At 44.3% G+C, this 8,010-nt stretch overlaps 1 long non-coding RNA gene across 3 annotated transcripts; it reads left to right on the plus strand.

The window, feature by feature from the left end:
* Nucleotides 1–3,398: 3,398 nt before the first annotated feature.
* On the plus strand, nucleotides 3,399–7,411 carry LOC113576215. Of its 3 annotated transcripts, none has more exons than XR_003410485.2 (3): nucleotides 3,399–3,631; nucleotides 4,515–4,856; nucleotides 5,011–7,411. It is a non-coding gene; the product is annotated as an uncharacterized LOC113576215 (long non-coding RNA). The 3 variants fall into 3 exon arrangements; XR_003410486.2 differs by having other exon boundaries at nucleotides 4,572–4,856; XR_004775678.1 differs by having other exon boundaries at nucleotides 4,691–4,856.
* The last annotated feature ends 599 nt before the right edge of the window (nucleotides 7,412–8,010 follow it).

The following is an 8,010-nucleotide window of genomic DNA, read 5'->3' on the forward strand; positions in this document are numbered from 1 at the left end:
TGTAAGATGCTTGTCTCTGATGATTTGAGTTGTTTTGATTTAAGGGTAAATAAAATCATTTGACAGATCAAATTCCTTTTGTGTCCAAACTTTCAAGCTTCATTTTTGTAATTTCTTTAATAAAAAAAACCTTCTTTCCCCAGCAAATTCTGATTTGCCTGAGAGGAAAAGAACATACTGTATGTCTGAGAGGTTTATAATCCATTCAAGCAGGACTCTTGAGCTCAAAGTACGCCCAAGCCCTTTTATGGTAGTGTACACAGAGCTTCCACAGACCCAGCTGAGCGACGCATAGGCCAAAAAAAAAAAAAAATCTGAATGAACACAGGAAACCTCACACTGGCAGGAAGTGGGGACTGCTGCTATGGTAACAAACTGAAAGCAGGAGCCCTGGTGGAGCTGTTGCGAATCGCTGTCTTTTGACGTCATTTCGCGCACAGAGAGAGCAAGAGAGAGCAGCTGCTGTAGATGTAAAATAAACAAAGAAGGGTGAACTTTAAAATGCTCGTTCAGAAATGCTGCACAAGAGGCCGGTCAAGTGCTTAGGAAGGCACTGTCTTCTTAGAAGATCTCTTTCTTGGCAATGCAAAGTTCCCCATTATGGGGAAGAATAGTTACATTTACATTTTGTTTTCTTCTACAACAGAAGATGAGAGAGGTTGGGCAGCGATTGGGATTGTTTTATATATGAAAAAAGTCATGGATTCCCATCAGTCAGCTTTCAAGCTTGTCACGTTATTTTCGTAATGCAACAACAAAACAGTGAGACTGCAAGCAACGACTGCTACAGAAGCCAGGCTTACTGGGGTGGGGGCTTTTTAATTGTTCTTGTGTGAACTCAATTAGGAGCAAAAGGACACCGCTAGTTACACGTGTTCTTCAGCAGTGCTGAGGCTGAACAAAAATGACTTTCCAAACTCCATTTATGACTTTGAATTCCTCTGAAGAATTGTTTAGTGTCAAACAATTCATAGAGGTTCATTCTGTTTAGGTGTACGTGTGCGAGTATGTGTGAGTGTGCGTTTGTGTTTGTGTGTGTGTGTGTGTGTGTGGTTGGCAGAGGAAGCAGAATCACAACCAATACCACTGAAACAAACACACACAGCCTCATGGTGTCTACGTCTAAAAGAAAGTGAGGGAATGGGGTTCAAACTTTACCCAGTGTCTATGTCCCAGCTCATCTGCACCTGAAGTTATGAGCCAAGTCAGCATGTAAGGAACCTGATAGCAAGAACAGGTGACAGGTGTACTATGTTCATCTGAGCTGTGTTCTTAGCTACATGAGTAACAAGAATGTATCATATATTCCCTTTTGTCATAAATACTTTATAGTGATGTATGGTACACAAAATCAGATTAAACTGATTCAAACGTTTACCATAATCCACTCCCAGAATCCTTTGGCACCTTCCAAATGTCACCTGCCAAATATCTAGGTGTGCACATGCATCCAGTCCCCTGGGAGAACCCAGGAGAACGTACTGTTATGTGTGCACTGGTTCCTCCAGTGTAGAATGTAAAGCACCAAGCTGCCCATAACTACAGGCAGCTTCTGCTAATCATGGGCCTGGACCGAATTATTTCAGGAATGGACCGTTATCATTCCCAACATTTATTCCTTATCTGACCTACTCTGATGGTTCTCCAAGAGCAGATGTTCCCAAACAGTAATAGTTATCAAACCTCGACTTGAAGAGGACTTTTGATGGTGGATCAAGTCTAGGCTGAGTCCATGACCAAGACACTGACCCTTGGAGCTTCAGGACTTAGCATAAAAAGCCTTTAACTGAAGCAAATGTCTATCTGTGTTATCTGATTGTTGGCAGCAGCATCACCCCAGAACCCCGGGGAGCCATTCATACTTCCAACTGGAGGGCCCTGCTGAGAGTGGGACCTTCAATCAATAGGGGAATTTTTTTTCAGGGGCAGGTGCATCTTAGAGAGAGGGACACTGTCTCTGGACACTGGTGGTTGGTTTGACCAATTAGGTCGCAGCCTCACAGAGAAAGCATGTGCATCATGATCAGGGCACATCAATTAGTCGGCCTCAAATCAACTTGCCCTTCACCTCAGTGAGCATTTATAGAGCCTTGCACGTGAAACTGTCCCAGGCGACAGCGCCGAACCCGTGTGTGCCACAGCAAAGCAACTCAAACTTTGTCAATTTTTGAAATAGCTTTTGTATGCAAGCGTTCTTTATTTGCAGAATCATTCGGCAGGCTTTCTGTAAAAGCAAACAGCTCCCCACAGGATTCTGCTGTGCCAGCAGTGTGCGTTTTGATTTTCGGCTGAAGCCGTGTTCACAGTATGGTCGGAGGTGTGTGTTTTGAAGTCATTTCTGGTAAACATCTCATCACACAGCTTCACAGAAACACCAGCCTTGTCATTTCAGCCAAGAGGCTGATGAAGGGCTTGAAGCCAGGCCAGTTTCACATTCACACACATATACACAGATTTATATTCGCCATATATGTACACGTATATTTGCGTGTACACGCAGATAAGTCACACCCTTAACTGTACTCCAACATGTCATGATCACTTTTCATTCACACAACAAAGACTGAACTGAGTTCCTCTGAATACTGATTGTGATACAAGTCTAGTATGAATTAAAGACAGTAAACAGAACACTCTTATTTATTCTAACTCTATTTATTCAATAGCCAGCTAGGAAATTAGTCTCAATGCAATACTGAATACTGAATGACTGCTGATGATTGCTGATGATTGCTGGATTCACAAAGGAAATGTGACTTAATTAAACAAAACAAAACATTATATATATATATATATATATATATATATATATATATATATATATATATATATATATATATATATATATATATATATATTCTTCAAACAATATTTTCATATACCCTATACACAAGGGTAAATGCTTAGTTGAAATGATTACTAGCTTTATCCGGTAATGGTGCAAATGCTAAATTGAGTATTACAGCAGACATTTACAGTTAGACATTAAATGTTTCAGCCAAGATAACACATTTTAGTACAGTGAGGAAATGGAGTGCACAGTGAAATTATGTTGGGTTGGGGACTTGAGACAAAGCTTGGTGAATGAGGGTACTGGGGTCACCCAGTTCACCAACCTCTATGGGCTCTTGGGCATAGAGAGAGAGAGAGAGAGAGAGAGAGAGAGAGAGAGAGAGAGAGAGAGAGAGAGAGAGAGAGAGAGAGAGAGAGAGAGAATGCTAATCCTTAGAATTTACTGTGCAGTCGTCCACAAATCAGAGTGGCGCGCCAGCCCATTTGGGTCGATCTAGGTCGAATTCAATTTGTAAGATATTATGTATTGATTGGCGGCGAGAGAGAGAGAGAGAGAGAGAGAGAGAGAGAGAGAGACAAATCGAGCAATCCTTTGACCTCCGTGTGATATTTACACGATCAGACCAGCCTTTCATACTCCATCTACGTCACGAAAGAAACGGTTTCCCCTTGGTTTTCCATCTCTAGGACAATACAGAGCATCGCACCGACACGCAAGCACCGTGGCGCTGAAAAGGTGCACAGAAAGTGCCAGTGGGCCTCTTTTATTGCCTGCATACATTTTTTTTTTCTAAAGACAAACGATAGCGGATACAGTTGTTTTGCCAGCTTCGCTGAAGTAAGTAACTAGAACATGTTTTCACGCCCGCATGACCCTATTAGAGCTCAGCGGATAAATGTATTTTTACGATGGAATCGGAGACAGACAGACCTCCCACCCGCGCATCCGAAAGGCACAGAATAACATTTAGCCAAGCGGCAGGTCCTAAATCTGCCCGATCAATACTCCTCCACCAGGCACGCTTTCATGCGTGCGAGTAAATCATTCAAATTAGATGAGTCCGACTGTTCGAGATGTGGGAAGGGTGAAGAATCTCATTGTGCGCTCGGCTCGCGGTCTGCCTCGCTGTTTTCTTGTTTTGTTTTTTCGCCCGCGGGAGCTGGGAAAGGTTCTGCAGCTCGCGAGATTAAATCAATGGCGGCCTGACAGGATAAACGGAGATTTGGGTCATTTTCGTTCTGCCCTTCTTTGACACGAACATGAAATATTCAAAGTCGCTGCATAAGCCCGTGGATAAACTGGTCGGAGTTGGGATTTTAGGATGTGCCCCCCCCCCAAAAAAAAAGACAGCGCGTTGTATGTGCGTGTTTAAATGTCTTCCAAATCGTGATAGTCTGGGTCAGTTTTGGTGTTACTGAGGGAAAAATTTATCATGTTTGTTACCAAACAAACGAATAACACAAAATCACCATATCTACAAAGACACGGAAACTTGTTCTCTAACAATAAGACCAAACTACCTTTTCTATAACCACTAATGTTTCCTAAGCCTATGTCAACCAGTAGATTTGTTTGTGGGTCTGTTTGTTGGTTTATTGACTGTTATACTTGACCTACCTGTCCTGTCTAGCTAATTGAGAACAAATATTTATTTACAATGGTGGCTGGACCAGATAGAAGGCAGCTACATTTTACAAAAGATACTTTCGATCCTGTTTAGAATGGAGAAATCTTCCCAACATGCCACCCTGGCAAAGCCTTATTTATGCCCAAACAGTCAGACACTGTCCAGAGCGTCACAGAGGACAGCCATCGCCTGCTGACGCTTATCTTAACAACAACGGCAGGCCGGCTGAGGTGGGAATGCTTCTATTTACACTCCATTTCGTGGACCAGGAGGAGACTAGGGGATGCGCGCCCTGCACAGGAAACCCAGAGTTCCCCCCATGACTTCTGCTGCTTACAGGAGCCCCTCAGGGATTGTGACCTCCTGGGTCAAAGTACAGGGATGGTGGAAGAGTGACTTTCTGCCAGAGTATTACCTTGTCAGGCACCGAATCAGGTAAGAAACGTTCTTCGTTTTCCTACTGTATGTAATGTGTTTTTTTTCCCATGTTTCTGGTGAAATTAGCTGTATCTCACAACAGGCAGTCTATATCTGCGTCTGTCGCCTTCATTTAAAAAAAAAAAAAATGCCCTCTTGGTTTTTTGTTCAGGAAGGAGAGGCAGCCAAACCTGGAAATACATCCATTAGACTGCATTTCAGGCCAGCGGAGGCCTTGAGATGGCGGATTAGCCGGGGAACAGCGGGGCCTGCATAGTCTTCGCTCACGCAGCTAACAGAAAGCAGATGTGAAGGCAGGCAGGTGGAAAGTCCGGCTCAAGGCCTGTGATGGAGTGCCTGTGCAGGGTTCAGGAGCTCCATATCTGACCCTGGTACTTTTTGTTTTGAGCATGCAAACCTCCACGCGGCAGGACGGATGGGCTTTTAAGCTCATTAGCCTTGCAGCCCGAACTGCTTTATTTCATGTCTGGTGGCTGTGGGGGTGTGGGGGTCAGGAAGTCATCTGTCTGCTGCTGTCTGGGATCTGAATTAGAGCCCCACTGAGGATCCTGAAGACTGTGGAGGTGTCGTGGTTAAGAAGGAAAGCAGTCCAACTCAACAGTTCCAGCACTCAATCACAGCATGGCCAAGTAAAAGGGGGGGGCAGTCACTCTCAGTCAACATGTGAAATGCTTTTCAAATTTCACACTCTATGTTCTGAGTTAGCAGGGGCATGCGGAAAAGATGATGTATCCTTGTGTTTTTTACTTTCTCTGTTTTTTATTAACTTTTGTTGCTCCCTTTCTATGCTTTAGAAATGTTACAGTAATAGCAAAAGCTTATATACACAGATAAGTGTTCTAATTTCAAGAACATGTGCACCTTAATGAGTGTTTCACTGTTCCTGGTGAGTCAGAATATAACAGCAGAATCATGTCTAAACATAACGATTATTCATTTGACACATACAGTCCTTATTCTCTTTTTGAATCCAGGTGATCACTTTACAAAAAGGTAACTAAAACACCAGCGTTTAAGCAGCCAGGAACTGCATCTACTTGAATGTCATTCTTGATAAATCATTATTATGCCCTCCAACAGAGTCTTGTCCCTCCTTAACTCCCTGCCAGAACAGAAAACCCTATATATAGGTGGGGTAGTAAAAATTGCATATAAACAAAGGGCAAAGGTGATATTTCTGGATATGTGACTGTGATGAATGATGGGCAAGAAATTATATATAGAGGGAGGTGGTAAAAATTGCATCTATAAACTGGTTTCATCTCCTAGAACTTCTGAAGCGCTTTGCTTGATATATAGATATATGTATATATATCCAAAGAACATTCCAGGGAGTAACTGCAGTGTACCGCAGTTAAAATATGAGTTAAATATAAGTTCTTGTGCACTACTTATAACAGTCTCATACCCAGAACTAGCACCTTTGCCCTTTCTCCTCAGTCAGACACTGCCTACTACGCTGCAAAGCTGATCCTGGGTCTGTGTCCATCTGCCCTGGATCTGCAGCTCCACCCCTCTCCTGCAGGGAGGCTCCAGGATGCCCAGGACAGCTGCTGCTGATAACCAAGCTGCCGTTTGCTGAGTTTTCACAAAACAAGATGGCATGCAACCAGATAGTGTGAATTAATACATGAACAATTCACACCGCCACTGCCCCCATCCCTCCACCCACGAATGGGAGCTGGAGGAGGTGGATGCCTCTGTCAGCCTCAGTGGAACATATATTCTTAACAGCGCTGGAAAACTAAACCTGAATTTTCAGGGCACTCACTGCCATAACTGAGACACTGGAAATTCAGAGGCTGAATTCCCCATTTTGTCTTTCTTATTACAAGACTATAGAAAGGAATTTCAAAGGGAAAGATGTCTCCTCTCTATGCTTTCAAGAGCTTTCTTTTTTAGAGCACTCACACTGTGCCTGTGTGAGCCTGTGCCAGTGAGCACCCAAAGCTGCCAGCCCCAGGGCGTCCAGGCCGGCCACGAACAGCAGGCACTGCAGCTACGACGACCCTGCCAGCGGCCTGTTCTGGTTGATGGCCAGGCCACCAGAGCAGGTGTGTCTGGGTGGGGGGGATGCACAGAAGAGGGCACAGGGAAGGAGTGAATGGGGCAAAAGGCAGCAGGGCTGCGGCAGTAATGACAACGGCCCACAAGGCTGCAAGACAGGCTGGGGAGCAGTGGGCTAAGGAGAGCGTGTAAAGCCATGCTCCCAACAGCAACAGACTAGCTGCTTACCCTTTACTTCGAGTCTGGAGAGGATCAGGGACGTCGTGAGAGGGTGTATGGCCGAGCTGTGATTTGGATATTAACTCACCATGCTTGTTCCTCATTAAACATTAATCAAACTTATATGGCTTATTCTTATGTGGCTATAGTCTTGGGTTTCTTGGAAAACACTGAAAACTCTGTTTTGCCTCAATAAATAGAGGTGAATGTCAATCTTTCATGTCATGGTTGGTCAGTAACAATCATGATAAACATGATTTGAAGCTCAACCCCAGTAAAACCGAGCTTCTGTACATCCCAGGTGCTCCCAACCCTTACCATGACCTCACAGTTTCCTTCGAGAACTCCCTGGTATCACCATCCGAAGCTGCCCGTAGCCTGGGCATAACTTTGGACAACCATTTGTCCTTCTCAACTCATGTTTCTAATCTAACGCGGTCTTGCAGAGTCCTCCTTTGTAACATACAATGGATTCGGCCCTTTCTCTCACAGGAAGCTGCCCAGGTGCTTGTGCAGTCTCTTGTGATCTCAAAACTAGACTACTGCAACTCGCTACTTGCTGGTCTTCCTCTAAGAGCCATCAAAACTCTACAACTTGTCCAGAATGCAGCAGCACTACTGGTCTTCAGTCTTCTGAAGTTCACACGTTACTCCACTGCTGCGCTCCCTTCATTGGCTTCCAGTAGCTGCACGCATCAGATTTAAAACCTTGATGCTTGCCTACAAAGCCAAAAATGGACCAGGACCATCATACATTAGGTCAATGGTCAAAGCTCGATATGTACCTTGAGTACTTCGAACCTCAAATACGGCTCGGCTTGAAATACCATGCTTCAGATCTCATGGAAGACAAGCATGGAGACTATTTTCTATCCTGGCTCCAAGCTGGTGGAATGAACTCCCACTTGCTGTCTGGACAGCAGAG

The sequence above is a fragment of the Electrophorus electricus genome, chromosome 26 (assembly GCF_013358815.1).
Source record: "Electrophorus electricus isolate fEleEle1 chromosome 26, fEleEle1.pri, whole genome shotgun sequence".
Classification (NCBI taxonomy): domain Eukaryota; kingdom Metazoa; phylum Chordata; class Actinopteri; order Gymnotiformes; family Gymnotidae; genus Electrophorus; species Electrophorus electricus.